At 41.6% G+C, this 18,957-nt stretch overlaps 1 pseudogene; it reads right to left on the reverse strand.

Moving 5' to 3' along the window:
• Positions 1-5,085: 5,085 nt before the first annotated feature.
• LOC113906239 lies at positions 5,086-18,479 on the reverse strand (annotated as a pseudogene).
• Between the last annotated feature and the right edge of the window lie 478 nt (positions 18,480-18,957).

The following is an 18,957-nucleotide window of genomic DNA, read 5'->3' on the forward strand; positions in this document are numbered from 1 at the left end:
CATTTCAGTTCAGTTCAGTCACTCAGTCATGTCCGACTCTTTGCGACCCCATGAATCGCAGCATGCCAGGTCTCCGCGTCCATCACCAACTCCCGGAGTTCACCCAGACTCATGTCCATCGAGTCAGTGATGCCATCCAGCCATCTCATCCTCTGTTGTCCCCTTCTCCTCCTGCCCCCAATCCCTCCCAGCATCAGAGTCTTTTCCAATGAGTCAACTCTTCGCATGAGTTGCTCAGGCTAAAACATTAGAGTCAACGTCTCTTTTTGCGCACTCTGTGCTTAATTTCTCAGCATATCCTGTTGGGCCTGCATATAGATGTATCCAGACTTAGACCACCTCCACTGCTACCTCCCAGGTCCACATCAAAGTTCTCTCTCACCTGGATAATTACATTATCTCCTAATTGGCTTCCTTGTGTTAGCCCTTTCTCAGCTGCCACAATTGCAGTTCAACACAGCAGCTAGAGAGACTTTGTAAAAAATTAAGATAGAGTACATCATTCTTCTGCTCAAAAGCCTTGAGCAGAATTGTTTACATCATACTCAGAGTAAAAGCCCAAAGTCCTCATAATGGTTTGGTGGTTTAGTCGCTAAGTCATGTCCAATTCTTTTGCGACCCCATGGACTGTAGCCCGCCAGACTTCTCTGTCCATTGAATTTTCTAGGCAAGAATACTTGAGTGGGTTACCAATTCCTTTTCCAGGGGATCTTCCCAACCCAGGGATCAAACCCAGGTCTCCTACATTGCAGGTGGTCTCTCACATTGAAGACAGATTCTTTACTAACTGAGCCACTAGGAAAGTTCATAATGGTTTACAAGGTCTTAAATGATGTTTCTCCCCATTACCTCTTAGACCTCATATCTTTCTTTTTGTCTCATTCCAGCCACGCTGACCTCCTTTCTATTCCTCAGACTCTTCAGACATATATATTTCAGACCTTTTCAGTTGTTTGTCCTTGTGTCTAGAAGCTACATGATTCACTTTCCTATCTCCTTCAGTTCTTTGCTTCTATGTCAACGTCTTAGGGAAGTATTTTCTTATAATTTTCTTTGGATGTTTTAAAAGAATTTTTTACTACACTTTATTTTGCTTCATAGAACTCACTATGCTGACATCTGAATTTATATAGTATCTATAATGAGAGAATGCATGTGTACTCTGATAATATGTATGGGAGTCTGTGCAAGGGTCTGGAATGTTCAGTTCAGTCACCCAGTAGTGTCTGACTCTTTGTGACCCCATGAACCACAGCACACCAGGCCTCCCTGTCCATCACCAACTCTTGGAGTTCACCCAAACCCATGTCTATTGAGTCAGTGATGCCATCCAACCATCTCATCCTCTGTCCCCTTCTCCTCCTGCCCTCAATGTTTCCCAGCATCAAGGTCTTTTCAAATGAGTCAGCTCTTTGAATCAGGTGGCCAAAGTATTGGCATTTCACCTTCAGCATCAGTCCTTCCAATGAATATTCAGGACTGATTTCCTTTAGGATGGACTGGTTGGATCTCCTTGCAGACTCTCAAGAGTCTTCTCCAACACCACAGTTCAAAAGCATCAATTCTTCAGCACTCAGCTTTCTTTATAGTCCAGCTCTCACATCCATACATGACCACTGGAAAAACATAGCCTTGACTAGATGGACCTTTGTTGACAAAGTAATGTCTCTGCTTTTGAATATGCTGTCTAGGTTGGTCATAACTTTCCTTCCAAGGAGTAAGCATCTTTTAATTTCATGGCTTCAATCACCATCTGCAGTGATTTTGGAGCCCAGTAAAATAAAGTCAGCCACTGTTTCCACTGTTTCACCCTCTATTTGCCATGTCTGGAATGTTACAGACATATAATAACATATATTCCTCACCCTCGAGGAATGTACAGTCTAGTAGGAATACTCAGACAGGTATGGACATATTTATAGTGCAAGGTAGAATATCAATTCATACTACAAGAGAAGTTCTTATGTATCAAGTGCTATTGGGATTGGAACTTAGAGAGATCATACAGAATTTAGGGAATCAGGAAAGACTTCATGAAGGAGGTACTGTTTGAGCAGTATCTTATTTCTAGATGGAGAGCAAATGGAAGACTTCCAAATGGAGGGACCATCACAAGCAAAGGTCTAGAAATGAGAAAGCGCAGAGCGTGTTTTGAAACTGGTGAAGGTTCCGTTTGGGGTATCTCTATAGATAGGGATGGCAGCAGATCAGAATGGAAAGACACATTGGGACTAGATTATACTTGGCCTTGCATGTCAGATAAGGACAGTGTACTCAGAATTTAGGAGGCATTGGAGAGCCACTGAGGGTTTTTGAAGAAAGAGACTCTAGACATCTTGATCATGTTTACGGGTAGAAAGAAGAAGAAATGTTGCCATATGGAGGGGGAGGAAGGCTGAAGAATAAGAAATACTTGAAGTGGAACCAAGTCTAAAGAAGGTGAAAGGGGATGAGATCAAGAACCAGGAGAAAACAGCCAAAAGAGCTTACACACATCTTAAGGGAGAGCAATGTAACAAATTAAACAAGATAATCAAACATTTAAAAACATGCCTTGGAAAATATGAATGTAGATGATCGTTTTTTGTGTGTGGGTGTTAGTTACTCAGTTGTGTCCAACTCTTTGTGATCCCGTGGACTCAAGCCCACCGGGCTTCTCTGTCCATGGAATTCTCTAGGCAAGAATACTGGAGTGGGTTGCCATTCCCTTCTCCAGGGGATTCTCCTGACCCAGGGATCAAACCCAGGTGTCCTGTATTGTCGGCAGATTCTTTTTATTAAGAAGCAGCAAAATGAGTAGTTCTGAAAACATGGCTGTCAGTGTTACCAGTGGCTGGGTTTCGAGTCAAGACCATCTTGACTAAAAGCCACCCTGTAGCCACTACCTAACTGGCATCCCTTTGAAAACATGCTCTAACTCCAGCAGTATCCAGAAAGCCTGCAGCTGCCAAGCCTCCATATCTGCCCCTGAAGCTCCTGCATTAAAGTCTTCACTCCTGGAGCTGTTGATGACCAGCTGCTATTCTCTGCTGGTGTTCACATCTACCTTGGCTGCTATGGCCAGGTAGTCAGAATGTAACTGGGAAGCAAGTTGGTGAGATTTCAGAGAAAAAGTTCTAAACCGTGACTGGTAATTCAGTTATAAGAAATCCCAGAGAGATGAAATATAAGCTTTTATTATTCTTTTAAATTTTCATTATTTTTCTAGTTCTTCTGACTTTAGTTTTGGGCAAAAGCCTAGCAGGATACAGTCTATGGGATTGCCAAGGGTCAGACACGACTGAGCAACTAACACTTTCACTTTCACACCAAGACATAAAGGAGTGGGCATGCCATGTAGGTGGACAGGTCTGGGGTCAGTATTCACAGAAGAAACATGACCAGTTCCACACACTGACAGTCAGACTCTTTAGGCTGGTGGTTCCCCAGGAGTCATTGTTGTAACTCTTGGCAACCCCATGGACTGCGGGCCTCCAGGCTCCTCTGTCCATGGGATTCTCCAGGCAAAAGTACTCATGTGAGTTGCCATTTCTTCCTCCAGAGCGGTCCCAAAGAGTTGGATATGACTGAGTGACTAATTTTTTTTATATATTGCTACATATTTTCTTCCATATATTTTCGTACGTGTTCATCTTCTCCACTCGGGGATGCAGAAAGACTCCATCAGTCCACGCAGATGGCTGTGAGTTCATGTTTGTCTGAAGTATCCAGAGCTCAAAGTAGCCAGTACAGGCACTAGGAATCAGTTGCTCCATCGTGGTTCAGTACTCCTTAGTAAGAGCCATGCACTATGATGGATGGTGGGAAGGTTCAAAGGACCCAGGCCACTTGACCGCCCCTCCTGACACTCAGTAACTGTGGCAGGAATCCTGCATCCTATGTGAACCCCAAGATTTTCAACATTCTCTAAATAAGATTTTTTTTTTAATTACTGCACATCTTAGTCCAAACTACAGACTATCATTACTTACTGCAGAATGTCTGGTGACCATATGCTGATCTCCTCAGTCTGAAAATTGATTTATAACCTGATCACAAGGGCCTGTGACTCACAAGGGCTGGGCCTCTAACTGGCTTTGGTGCCTGATGGAGAAGAATGAGAATTTCTTTCATAACCTTGTCCAAGGCTATAAATATTGAGGAGTCATGATAACCTTGTTCTTTGATCAGACATTTACTATATATTTGTTTGTTAAGTGCCACGCACTGTGGAAAGGCTGGGATGTCAAACACGGAGGGAAGAGTCTCTGCCCTCAAGGGGCTGACGGTCTAGGGGAGAACAGATAGAACTGCGATGATATCCTGGGATACTTCCTATGCTATCCATAGGGATTACATGCTATGGGAGTCCTGAAGTGGGAAAAATTAGTTTTGTTTACGGAAGGTTCCCTGGAGAAGGGAATGTCAACCCACTCCAGTATTTTTTCCTGGAGAATTCCATGGCAGAGGAGCCTGGTGGGCTACAGTCCATGTGGTCACAGAGAGTTGGACACAACTGAGCAACTAACACTTTCCCCCTTTTTTTTCAGGGAGAAGTTGGGAGCTGCCTTTGCAGATAAGGTGACGTTTGGGCTGGGCTTGAAGGCGAGTGTGTCATTAGGGGAGGGAACAAGACCTTTGCATGAACAAAAACATGGGATTATGAAAATGGTGGACATGTTTGGGAAGTGCTGAGGCTGAGTGTGGGTACTGCATGGGGTGAGCAGAGTTGGGGAACAATGGAAAATGAAATAAAAACTGTAAGTAGAACCAGACTGTGAGAGGGAATGAATATCAAAGGAAGTTGCTTTTTGTATAAATAGTAATGTCATACTTAGTCGCTCAATCGTGTCCGACCTTTTGCGCCCCCACTGACTGTAGCCCACCAGGCTTCCTTGTCCCTGGAATTTCCCAGGACAAGAATACTGGAGTGGGTTGCCATTTCCTTTTCCAGGGGATCTTCCTGACCCAAGGATCGAACCCGTGTCTCCTGTCTTCTGCATTGCAGGCAGATCGTTTAACTGGGGGAAGCCCCAATAAATAGTAAATGCCAACTTGAAAAAAAAGAACAATATTTATTACTATTTTTATTTACTTAAAAGCATTTCTAAAATATATGTTACAGTATAACATATTGTTTTGCTCTCATTAATATCACTCTGGGGAAGTTGAAATATTTCCAAATGTTCATTAACTGCATTTTGACTCTTGATTTTCTATTTGGTCTTTGTCTGACCTCATTGGAGGAAGCAAGTATGATCAGAGAAATGGAATGATTTAGCAAGGTTATGAGAGAAAGTGGCAGAATTGAAATATGTGCTGAGGTTTCCCTTCCCTAAGACCTGCACTTGTCCAATGTAGCTGGGGCCCAGGCTCTTCTGTTATTGGCAAGCGTGTGGCTGGGTGCACAGTGGATGCTTTGGAACACTGAGTCTTGAACCCTGAGTCAAAATGCCAGTGGGTCAAACGTGTGTGACTGGCTAGAGCAGGATATTAGACGTGGGGATGCAAAATGTTATACCTATGGCTGATTCATGTTGATGTTTGACAGAAACCAACACAATTCTGTAAAGCAATTATCCTTCAATTAAAAGAATAAATGAATTTAAAATTAAAAAAAAGAAAAGCTAGAGGGTAGAGTCAGTGGTGTTCAGAGGGCCCTGGGCGATCAAGAGCCCAGTGCAGTGTGTCTCACGGGTGCCTGACACAGGTCATGGGAGATGAAGCAGAGCCCTCTCTCCCCCTTCCCTGGCTGTCCCTCAGCGCAGGCAACATCTCTGTCTCATCAGGGGCCCTGCAGCTTCTCCAGTAAAAACAAGGAGTATTTTTTTTTCATGTTTTCAGACTATAAAACAAAAATAGTTGATTTGATGATGGCGATGATAATAATGGTGATATCCTAAGACTTGGGGAAGTTAAATAATTTGGCTCAAGTTGTATAGTGAGTCAGTGGCACAGCTAAATTTGGATCCCAGTCTGTATAACTCCAGAGTCTGCCATAGCCATTACCTTACCCTGCAGCCTAAGGATCAGTCTGACTGATCTGGAGCTTGGTGCACACCTTACCTAGAGTTGCAAGCTTCTTAGAAGAGTGTAAGTGTGGGGTTGGGCCTGGTACTATGACTGCTTTCATGTTGAAGAGCTGCACAAAATTGAAGATCAGACATTTCCCCCATCATCATCATCATTATCATTGAGAAATCAAAACAACAGCTTCAATGTGGTTTGAGCCTTATGGTTTTCAAAGTATTTTCATATGCATACTCTCTTTTAGAACTACTTGGCTTCGTAGATAGAGTGGGTCCACAGTTAAGGAAAGTGGTTGAGGGTTAAGTGGAAAGTTGGAAAAACTGAATAGATTTCAAACATTTTAATCATAATCCACGATAAAAATATGTATTTTATATTATGATCCAGATTATCATGCCCTCTGACCTATTCTGTTTATTTCATTTCATTTCAAAGTCTTGGTCACCATCCAATAAATTGATTTCATGGCATGCTAACACCAATTTTGACTTTCAATTTGAAAACCACTGGAGATCTATCAGAGTTTCTCCACTCTGATGTGTTATAGTTCCATAATATATCGATAGTAAACGTTAAATCATGAATTATTCACCAAGTGTCAAAACCAAATTGAGCTTTGAAGGAGAGTGAGGACAGTGGATTCTTGCCGCATCAACCCTCCTCTCCCAATCTGATTTTCAAAGGCTGCCACTTTTAAGATGTGTTTTCTCTTTGATATTTGCTCCCCTATTTCTAAGTGATGTTCTTAGAAATTAATTGATCAGTTTTAGACATTAGCTGATAATTTATTGCTTGTCTGCCAATGCCCCTTCATTAAAATGTCAAGCTGGCAGATATCAAGATGGTGGCTCTGTTGCTCCTGAAGCTGTTGGAGAAAGTGGTTGACATAAGATGGGTTTGTGAATACCAGTCTCTGAAATATAAAAGACTTCATCCTCAGTCACAGGCAGAATCTTCACAGTGACAAAATCTGTGGCACAGGTGCAAAGCAAAAAAACATGTTCTCTGTAGGCAGGAAGATCCCAAAGACAGAGAAGCTGAGATACATTTGTTCTTGCTCCCAGCTTTCCCATTCATATAATCTATCTCTCCCTTAAGGAGGAGGGAGCAAGAAGTGACAAGTGGCCAAAAAGGCTTTGCTAGGTCAGGTCACCCATAAGGAAACTCACAGCTCAAGAGACACACTCAGGCACCCATCCTAGTTCTAAATAATTCAAGAGAAAGCCTGCTTCTCTGGACCCAAAGCAGGAAATAGATTTTGAGTAGCTGGATAAAGGAATCAGAAGGATCTCCACTCTCAGTTAAAGGATTTTTTTTGGTCCATTGGCCTGGCTTAATATTTCTGTTGAATCGTGTTTTACCACTTAGAAACTTACTGCCAGATGCTCAGGTCTGGGAGATCCAATTGTTAACATCATAGCATAAAATTAAATTAAAATTTTTACAAAACCACACATATATTAAGACAATGCTATGGATATGCCTGAAAATAAATTAGACTGAAATTTAGTTTGAAAACTCCAAGAATGCTAAGCCCCTAAATTTCATTACATAATTCCCCAGACATCTAAGGTGGGGAGTGGAGTCTGATCGGCACCACCATCTGATTTCAGCATGGTTGTTAAGCCCAGATGAGAAATGGAATTCTGTAACTGACAACGAATTAGGGCTACATGTTAGAGTCTTATCTGGAGCCACAGACAAAATCTTGGAATTGTACTTAAAGGTCTCACTGCAGCGGGCAGCCACACACAACTCATCAGCACCATACAATCAGGCGCTTCCAAGTCAGACTTGAGAAATTCAGTACTCGCTTAATGACATGGTCTGTGCAAAAGAGGAGATTGCCAACAGAACAAAATTCTGTTGCATTTTCCTGACCCTCTGGGGTTTAAATTTGCAACCTGCATCAGCAAAACATTTTGGCATGTAATTCTATTAAAATCAAAGAGCCAAACTTCTGCCTCCTGTTACATGAGCACCGTTCCTACTGACGTCAATGAAAGCTGTGCATGCATAACTGAGGGCAGATTTTGGCCTGGGCTGTAGACATATGAGAACTGGCACAACATGCTCACATCAAAACTCTGTCCCACCCGGCCTTCTGATAACGCAGCCTCCTCCTTCGTAACTCTCTCTCCACACACTGGGAGCTGGGCCTTTACCCAAAACACAAATTAGAAGCATCATCTCCTACAGAAATCTAAGCCAGATGCAAATTTAATTTAGATATGGCAAAAGTCACCTGAGTGGGTAACTAATTGCAAATTTCACAAACATTATCGGTGACCTCCTCTTGAAGCATAGTCCGAGTAGTTTTTGATCTATGTATGTAATCAGTTAGGAGAAGGGGGCTTGCCCCTATTCCAACCCGCTATTTAGTTTTTGTACTTGAGAAAGCACTGCCTACACCACTCAGACTTCTGTTGCTGGTTTAGGAAATACTACAAATATCCCTGTGCCTGGTGTATTGCCTGGTACAGAGGACATGCAGCCTAGTGAATGACTATGGGACAAATGGATTTTATGAAGCAAGAGATAGTCATAATAGCTTACAGTCACACAGTGCTGTGTGTCAGGCACTGTCTTGCTTATATTGAATTATTTAATTCTCACCACACCCTATCATGTAAGTTTACTATTTTATAAATGAGCAAACTACAGAAGTTAAGCAACTTAACAGCTAGTAAGTGGGGGAGTTGGGATTTTAATCCAGGCAATCCGGCTTCAGAGGTCAGGTCATTATTCACTCTGCTAAACTGCCTCTCAGTAAAATGCAGGAATTGTTTATTATTAATTAGTTACCAGTCAAATAATGTTTATTAATGGCTGGGTAATTCTACTGAGAAAGATAGAAACATTTTATTAGCAACAGCTTGTCAAGAACTATTTGTGTGATCTTAATTGTCTGAGTTTGGTTTTCAACCAGTTTTTCTAAATACTAAGAGCCATAGTGTAACTTCACAGCCTAGTGAAACATATTAGTCTCATGGCATCCTTGACAATTTTCAGCAAATAGGGAAATGAATTTTGTAGTGAATTTTGAGACAAACTGCATGTGTATCACATTTAAACAAAATTTAGTATTACACTGACCATTATCTCCTTCAACTAATATTTCTGTAGTCACTTTTAAAAAATTAAATATGTTAGGATTCACATGACTGTTTTTTAACATTGGCCATCTTTTCTCTCATGAGAGTCTATCTGAAGTTATAGCTGAGTTTGATACATATGATTTGACATATATTCACTTTACATGGAGGTTTCAGGGATACTGCTGCAACCAGAGGATGGAATCTTCTTCCTCGGCCCAAATTCTACTGGCAAAAAAATGGGAAGAGGATGGCCCTATCTAGAACTTATCAGGCCCCTGTGGAGGTAATTTCTGAGCTTTGGTTTGGTTTTTCTATTGCCCATGGTATACCTTTATGAACCCCACGGCTCAGCAATAGACCTGCTTTCTTATTCTGAGCACATCATTGTCTTTGGTTTCAAGTGGAAATTCTCTGTGTTGTCCTCCTACACCAGGATGCCTAGTTTCCTTTCTTTGATGTCATCTTAGAAGCTTCCTTCATGATAGCGGGCAGGGGATTTGCCGCTGGAGTCCAGAAAAAGTCAAATTTTGCAACTTTCCTTGACATGAGGAAATCAAGAAAGGAACATATTCTTCTTATGAGAAGAAAAGACAGTGAGGGGAACTGTTTTGGCAATCTTGAATTTGAAACCATGCTAGATTGTTACGCTGTTTGGAGAGTGAGGAATGTGACTTGTCCATGGTCATGTGACTCATGAGTAACAGAACAAGGACAAGAATCCAGAACACTTAACCCCCAAAACCACACTCCCCTCATTCCAAACATGCTAAGACATGTCATAGGGGCCAGGAAGACGTTTTTTGCAACTAGACGGAAAGAGATTTGGATTTATGTCCATTAAAATCCTATCCCATTGCCAGCACATGTGACATACGTATCTTCAGTGTGATCTTGCCTGCAGTTAGAAATATCATGCCATGTTGGCTCTCTCCGTTGTCTCTTTCAGTGATGTGTTAAACTCCAAGAGGATTATAGAGTTCTTAAATATTGTTTTCTACTTCTTCAGAATCTCTCTTGGAGAACACTTTCTGACCTCATTTCCAAAATTTCAATCTGTAGACCTTTATTGTGGACCAGTCAGGATCCCCTAATACCAGATTCATTTCCATAATATTCCTTAATGATAATCATTGGCTTCTACTTACCTACATCCAGGGACAGTGCACTAATTCACAAAACATCTACCACACAATTGAAGAGCTCTAGCTATTAAACTACATATAAATGATAAAAACTAAAACCCTAACTCGTAAGAATTTGAGTGATGAGTTTTAGATTTGCCTTCTTGAGCAGATATTTCAATCTGGCACCCCATGGAGGACCCCTTTCAACATAGTATTTTGTTTGGCCTGCTTGTTGCTTTTTAAAAAGAATCAGCCAACATTGAAGAAATTGAGACGTTTCATGTAAAAATAAGATTTTATAGCTTTTCTTTAAAAAAGAAAGATCTTGTAATATTGCAGCCACATTCTTAACAGTAACAGGTGTTTGTGTTAGTCGTTAGTTAAGTCTGACTCTGTGATTCTGTGGACGGTAGCTTGCCAGGCTCCCCTGTGCACATTCTTAAGGTCTTACGGACCTTAGTGGGAACTGCCTTTTTCAGAAGGGGCGTAAGTTCTGCAGGTCTCCAGAGACATCTGCTTCCTGTAGATTTCCACATCTTATGGCTGAGTGTCACTTACATTAATTATCATGCATATACTATTACTTTTCTAACATCTGGCCAGCTCTATTCCTTATGTTACCTTTCTGAGTCCTGTAGGCACATTTGTGACCCCAAGAACTAGGCAGCACAGAGCAAATATGCCCCTTCATGTACATGAAAAAGTTATCTTTTTTCCTGTACCTGTCTTTCGTCTTCCTTAAGTTTCCGTTCCTTTAACTGTACCTTGTATAGCTTCTAACACCATCCTTCCTCTGGACATTTCTTCAGTTTGTTAAAACATGGAACCCAGAACTTAGCACAGAGGTGAAAAGCTGGAACCATAGACTTTTATTATCCTTTCCAGTTCTTACGTCATGAGAATCTGGTAAGCAGTACAGATTGAATGAGTTCTATTCTGATTGCACGGCAGCTTCTTTCTTTCTAGACATAACCCGCTCCTCTTCTTTGGGATTTGTTCCTTGCCATGCTCTACTCTGGGAGCTGCTAGCTTGATAAGACCTTGGCCATAGAGATTCATCCCAGGATGGGCACCTGTCACAGACCAAGACAATGAGGAATTTTCCTGAATTTGTTTCTAACCAGAGCTTGAAATTTTGCTTTCTGAAATCATAACAAGAAAATCTGAAGCTACAGGTGACCAGCCTCCATGCCTGTTGGAAATGCTGGTCAGAGAGAAACCACCACACAGAATCACAAGAAAAAAAGCACCAGTTAGTGTCACTGAAGTCCCTGGTGCCAGTCATCCCCAAGCCTGCCCTTTGCACAGTGTTATTTTTTAAGCCAGTGTATTCTTTTTCCTTCTTACTATCCTTCCTTTCCTCCTCTCCCCACCTCCTTCCATCTTTTCTTCATTCCTACTTTAGAAAAAAATTTAGTTATTTATTAAAAATACCCCACAAGACTTTATTATTCCTATCACAAAGGGCAGGTTCTTGCAGGACTGGGGGCGGTATAAGAGGGTGAGAAGGAGACTCTTCCTTGGCAGCCATGAGTGGGTTCTGCAGGGCTGTGATAACCAATTTCCGGTGCAGGAACACCTTGGAGATGAAGCAGCACTTGGACTGCTTACCTTGCCACTCTTGGGAACGCTGGTCCCCATGGCCTTCACATCGTCCAGCACCATGCTGTAGTGCCTGTCAAAGGCCTTCACGTGGCACAGGAACTTCTCGTTGAAACAGCCTTGAGCACTTGAGTGGTGGTGTTGACCAACTGCACGAGCAGAGAGAGTGGACCCACTCCTCCCTTCTGCCCTGAAGGTGTCAGGAGGGGGCTTGCTGAGGGGCTTTCAGTGGTGGTGACTGCGCTCTCAGGTCTAGCCTATGCCTATCTTCTTTGTGTTGCTTCTGCCTCTGAGAAGAGTCTTGTCTAATTTAAACTGCCTTGGTCTAGCTGGCAACCAAGTAAGAAAATCTTACCTAGCAAATGAGTGACTCATAGGTGATGTGACTGCGGGGAAGAACAAATGACTCCCTGGCTGAATGAGAACTGGTTTCACTCTAGGATGGGCTGTGAATGGCCTATGATTTCTAGTCCACAGTCATCAGTTCTGGACCACATATTTGGGGGTATAATTATTTACTAAATTGACTTCAATAATGTCTTGTTAATCCTTGCATTTAAGGAGTAGTAAGTTAATAATAAATAATGATTCAATTTAATGGATTAGAATTTTAGAATATGTGGCTAGTCCTGCCATGGTCCCAGAATAGATCATAATTTAATCTTTATGTATACGGGATTCTCCTCATCCTGAAAACTACAAAGTCTGCAGGGCAGTTTATCACACTCATTTTGAACTAGTGGTTTGAATTTATCTGGACCAGGAAATGTACAATTAAAATAGATCTTACTGTAGAAATGGGCAGCATTGCTTCAGTTGCTGTGATCTCTGCTTCTGTGGAGCATTTGTGTCCCCAAATTTGACTTTTAGCTCAGATCTGGCTTCCAGCTGGGGAGGGGAGACAGGGATGGACAGCTCCCTTTATTAGCTCTCTTCCATTGTGATCCTCTCTACAATTCTCAGAAAGGGATTCTGAGGCTGAAAAGAACCACTGCATAAAGGAGAACTTGCCTAACACTGGCCTTATCACAGCCCATCCTTTATGGACAATTGACTAACTCATGCTTTAATTTATTTTGTTGATAATAACCTTTTGAGTCTGTGAGTAGGTCACTGTCTCTCTCCTAGCTCCTTGCAACTGAACAAATGCTTGCAACATCTCCCTGGGTCTCTCTGTGTCTATGTATGTATGGATTCGGAGATCACCGTGTTCTTTCAATAATTAATGAGAACACCTTGCTCTAAGCTTGAAATGTTCATACCCCTTTGCAATTTAATTATAAACAGGAATCCTACAATAAATAAGGGTGTGTTTAGATGCACATGGACAAATGTATTTAAATCAAAAAAGGTGACACTTCTTAAACTTTTTATTTACAAGTATCTATATGTGTGGAGAAAGTTGTGAGATTTTGTTAACTTGGTAAAAATAGAGTAATTTTCCAGTTATTTTGTCCTTCCTCCCACTGCTTCTCCCCCACCTAAAAAACATTGGAAAATTTTTCTATGTATTTTTTGTTTTCCAGGTATTTATATTTAAAAGATAAAAAAACAACAACTTTAAGGACAAGCCAAATTAAAAAGTGTATTTATATATTCCTAAACAAAAGAATGATCTTGATCCCTGTCTCCTGTACAATGTCACGAACCTCATTCCATAGTTCATCCAGCACTCTGTCTATCAGATCTATACCCTTAAATCTATTTCTCACTTCCACCATATAATCATAAGGGATTTGATTTAGGTCATACCTGAATGGTCTAGTGGTTTTCCCTACTTTCTTCAATTTAAGTCTGAATTTGGCAATAAGGAGTTCATGGTCTGAGCCACAGTCAGCTACTGGTCTTGTTTTTGCTGACTGTATAGAGCTTCTCCATCTTTGGCTGAAAAGAATATAATCAATCTGATTTCCGTGTTGACCATCTGGTGATGTCCATGTGTAGAGTCTTCTCTTGTGTTGTTGGAAGAGGGTGTTTGTTATGACCAGTGCATTTTCTTGGCAAAACTCTATTCGTCTTTGCCCTGCTTCATTCCGTATTCCAAGGCCAAATTTGCCTGTTACTCCAGGTGTTTCTTGACTTCCTACTTTTGCATTCCAGTCCCCTATAATGAAAAGGACATCTTTTTTGGGTGTTAGTTCTAAAAGGTCTTGTAGGTCTTCATAGAACCGTTCAACTTCAGCTTCTTCAGCATTACTGGTTGGGGCATAGACTTGGATTACTGTGATATTGAATGGTTTGCCTTGGAAACGAACAGAGATTATTCTGTCGTTTTTGAGACTGCATCCAAGTACTGCATTTCGGACTCTTTTGTTGACCATGATGGCTACTCCATTTCTTCTGAGGGATTCCTGCCCGCAGTAGTAGATATAATGGTCATCTGAGTTAAATTCACCCATTCCAGTCCATTTCAGTTCACTGATTCCTAGAATGTCGACATTCACTCTTGCCATCTCGTGTTTGACCACTTCCAATTTGCCTTGATTCATGGACCTGACATTCCAGGTTCCTATGCAATATTGCTCTTTACAGCATCGGACCTTGCTTCTATCACCAGTCACATCCACAGCTGGGTATTCTTTTTGCTTTGGCTCCATCTCTTCCTTCTTTCTGGAGTTATTTCTCCACTGATCTCCAGTAGCATATTGGGCACCTACTGACCTGGGGAGTTTCTCTTTCAGTATCCTATCATTTTGCCTTTTCATACTGTTCATGGGGTTCTCAAGGCAAGAACACTGAAGTGGTTTGCCATTCCCTTCTCCAATGGACCACATTCTGTCAGATCTCTCCACCATGACCCGCCCGTCTTGGGTTGCCCCATGGGCATGGCTTAGTTTCATTGAGTCAGACAAGGCTGTGGTCCTAGTGTGATTAGATTAACTAGTTTTCTGTGAGTATGGTTTCAGTATATTTGCTCTCTGATGCCCTCTTGCAACACCTACCGTCTTACTTGGGTTTCTCTTACCTTGGGCGTGGGGTATCTCTTCACGGCTGCTCCAGCAAAGCGCAACCATTGCTCCTTACCTTGGACGAGCGGTATCTCCTCACTGCTGCCCTTCCTGACCTTCAATGTAGGATAGCTCCTCTAGGCCCTCCTGCGCCCGCGCAGCCACGGCTCCTTGGACGTGGGGTTGGTCCTCCCGGCCACCGCCCCTGGCCTCGGTCCTGCGGTTGCTTCTCCCCGCCACCGCCCTTGGCCTCAGGCTTAGGGGAGTGGGGTAGCTCCTCCCACCCTTCGCCCCTGGCCTCGGGCTTAGGGGCGTGGGGTAGCTCCTCCCAGCCTCCGCCCCTGACCTCGGATGCTGGGTAACTCCTCTCTTAACTCCTCTCGTCGCCGCCCCTGGCCTCGGGCGTGGGTTGCTGTGAAAAGAAGAGAAGCGAAAAGCAAAGGAGAAAAGGAAAGATATAAACATCTGAATGCAGAGTTCCAAAGAACATCAAGAAGAGATAAGAAAGCCTTCTTCAGCGATCAATGCAAAGAAATAGAGGAAAACAACAGAATGGGAAAGACTAAGGATCTCTTCAAGAAAATCAGAGATACCAAAGGAACATTTCATGCAAAGATGAGCTCGACAAAGGACAGAAATGATATGGATCTAACAGAAGCAGAAGATATTAAGAAGAGATGGCAAGAATACACAGAAGAACTATACAAAAAATATCTTCACGACCCAGATAATCACAATGGTGTGATCACTCACCTAGAGCCAAACATCCTGGAATGTGAAGTTAAGTGGGCCTTAGAAAGCATCACTACGAACAAAGCTAGTGGAGGTGATGGAATTCCAGTTGAACTATTCCAAATTCTGAAAGTTGATGCTGTGAAAGTGCCACACTCAATATGCCAGCACATTTGGAAAACTCAGCAGTGGCCACAGGACTGGAAAAGGTCCGTTTTCATTCCAGTCCCAAAGAAAGGCAATGCCAAAGAATGCTCAAACTACCGCACAATTGCACTCATTTCACACGCTAGTAAAGTAATGCTCAAAATTCTCCCCAGGCTTCAGCAATATGTGAACCGTGAACTTCCTGATGTTCAAGCTGGCTTTAGAAAAGGCAGAGGAACCAGAGATCAAATTGCCAACATCTGCTGGATCATCGAAAAAGCAAGAGAGTTCCAGAAAAACATCTATTTCTGTTTTTATCGACTATGCCAAAGCCTTTGACTGTGTGGATCACAATAAACTATGGAGAATTCTGAAAGAGATGGGAATACCAGACCACCTGATCTGCCTCTTGAGAAATTTCTATGCAGGACAGGAAGCAACAGTTAGAACTGGACATGGAACAACAGACTGGTTCCAAATAGGAAAAGGAGTTCATCAAGGCTGTATATTGTCACCCTGCTTATTTAACTTATATGCAGAGTACATCATGAAAAACGCTGGACTGGAAGAAACACAAACTGGAATCAAGATTGCCGGGAGAAATATCAAGAACCTCAGATATGCAGATGATACCACCCTTATGGCAGAAAGTGAAGAGGAACTCAAAAGCCTCTTGATGAAAGTGAAAGTGAAGAATGAAAAAGTTGGCTTAAAGCTCAATATTTAGAAAACGAAGATCATGGCATCCGGTCCCACCACTTCATGGGAAACAGATGGGGAAACAGTGGAAACAGTGTCAGACTTTATTTTTCTGGGCTCCAAAATCATTGCAGATGGTGACTGCAGCCATTAAATTAAAAGACACTTACTCCTTGGAAGGAAAGTTATGACCAACCTAGATAGCATATTCAAAAGCAGAGACATTACTTTGCCAACAAAGGTTCGTCTAGTCAAGGCTATGGTTTTTCCTGTGGTCATGTATGGATGTGAGAGTTGGACTGTGAAGAAGGCTGAGCACCGAAGAATTGATGCTTTTGAACTGTGGTGTTGGAGAAGACTCTTGAGAGTCCCTTGGACTGCAAGGAGATCCAACCAGTCCATTCTGAAGGAGATCAGCCCTGGGATTTCTTTGGAAGGAATGATGCTAAAGCTGAAACTCCAGTACTTTGGCCACCTCATGCGAAGAGTTGACTCATTGGAAAAGACTCTGAATCTGGGAGGGATTGGGGACAGGAGGAGAAGGGGATGACAGAGGATGAGATGGCTGGATGGCATCGCTGACTCGATGGACTTGAGTCTCAGTGAACTCCGGGAGTTGGTGATGGACAGGGAGGCCTGGTGTGCTGCGATTCATGGGGTCTCAAAGAGTCGGACACAACTGAGCGACTGATCTGATTTGATCTGAAACAAAAGAAAAATGTGACCCATTGAAAAGAACATTAAAAGAAAAAAAAATTCAATTTGTGATATATTTTATTTCCAAAAATATTTTGCCTTAAGTTAAATTTTAAATAAAGTTTATCTCTACATGTGTGTCCATCTATGCATAGCCAATTGACTTAATACACCTGATCTGTGAGTTTTATACAGTCTTACAATAATAATTGCCATTTATGCCTCTTTATTCCAAATATCTTTGACCAGCAATATGAATTTGGAAATGTACCTCATGGAGACATACATTCTATAGTCATTCAATAAATCAAATAGAAACAGTTCTTACTGGAATTAACCTTTGATAATGACTCAATACCAATTTCCCCTAACCTATGTACTTAATGACATAAATCTAAACCATGGGTTACTGTTGACGTCAGCAGTTTTAATTGGCTAATGCCTAAAACGTCCTTGAAAAGTCATCCTGGGGCAGCTCATTTGAAATATTGACTAATATGTGCTTTACTTTGCTAACAGTCTGAACAAATTGGTTTTCCTTTATAGCATGTTAGTACTTGGAAGACTAGGTTAGCATCAGCTGACTATTGTCAGCCTTACCTGTTTCCAAATGTTAATCGTAAAATATATTTTAAAATATGTGTATGCATGCATATATACATATGTTACAAAATATATAAGAAAGAAAGCGATACCTACTTAATAAGACTGAATCCAAAAATCCAAAAGTTAAAATCATAGAAACAGTAGCAGTAAAGCAAATTCCCACAGTTGATGGAAAAGTCTTTTCTTACAGTTTTATTATCCCTTACAAGTTAGTTTTAATGTGGCTTCTAATAAATACCTTTCTATTGGTTTAGTTACTCCCTGTAACACTGTTTCTATTATTTTGAATGGTAATTGCAAACAAACAATAAGTGACAGGTTTCTGTTTAAGAGAACCTAATATTACTGCAAAATTCTTCTATGTGAAGTTGCCCCGTTTCCCTTTCCCCCCCTCTTTATCCCTCAGGCCACTCTTTTCCAAACCCCTGAAAAACATCCTAATCTCTGTTAAAGCAGATGAAACACAAAACTACAGAAATTGAAAATGGTGTAAATGAGACCAACAGACTCATAATGAACTACTGTACCCCTTGGCATTTGTGAAACCTTTTCTCTCTCGCTAATGTAATTTTCCAGTCAGAGATGGGGAAGCCTTTCTCGAGGTTATGTCTGTACAAATGGTTGAGGAAGAGCCCAGAGACTCCATTTCATCCTTTGTAATAGTCACAGAAGAGTGATTGCTTCCTTGACTTTGTGGCCCTGATCATTCCTTAAGTGGTTGAGTAAAAAACAACAATATGTCCCTGGAGGAGAGCTTTCTAATGGTTTTTCTGTGGTTGATTACTCCAGGGATGCTCACCATCACAGTAGGTCGCCATGGTGATGCCCCATTCTGTAGCCTCCTTCGGAACCTTTTGCGATAGGGACGCCAACATCTCATTTATAAAATGAATGCATTGTAGTCCAGCTTCACAGTTGCTAATAACAATCTTTTGTGGACTAAATAAGTGAAATAGTGTTGAACATAGACTGGCATAAGGAATAACTTCTGCTCTAAGTTCTCTGTTATGTCCGGATGTAGCCGTTTTAAAAAGTAAGCAGGACTAACACGTATTGTTGAACATAGGGATGACCTATCAAGCAATGTTAAAAAAAAAAAAACATGCAAATTTTTAAATCAATTTTTCTCCAAACATCTGATTTAACAGATTCTAATTGTTTGCACCATCCTTTCAGAAGTCTAACCATTTGTTTGAGAGCATTAGAACAAAGAGGTGATGCCCAGACAAGGTTCTGGCCCATTTTTCTTTCAGTGTAAATGATATTAGTGAAAACCCATGTCTGACATGATGTTGT

This window comes from Bos indicus x Bos taurus, chromosome 16 (genome assembly GCF_003369695.1).
Source record: "Bos indicus x Bos taurus breed Angus x Brahman F1 hybrid chromosome 16, Bos_hybrid_MaternalHap_v2.0, whole genome shotgun sequence".
In the NCBI taxonomy this organism is placed as follows: domain Eukaryota; kingdom Metazoa; phylum Chordata; class Mammalia; order Artiodactyla; family Bovidae; genus Bos; species Bos indicus x Bos taurus.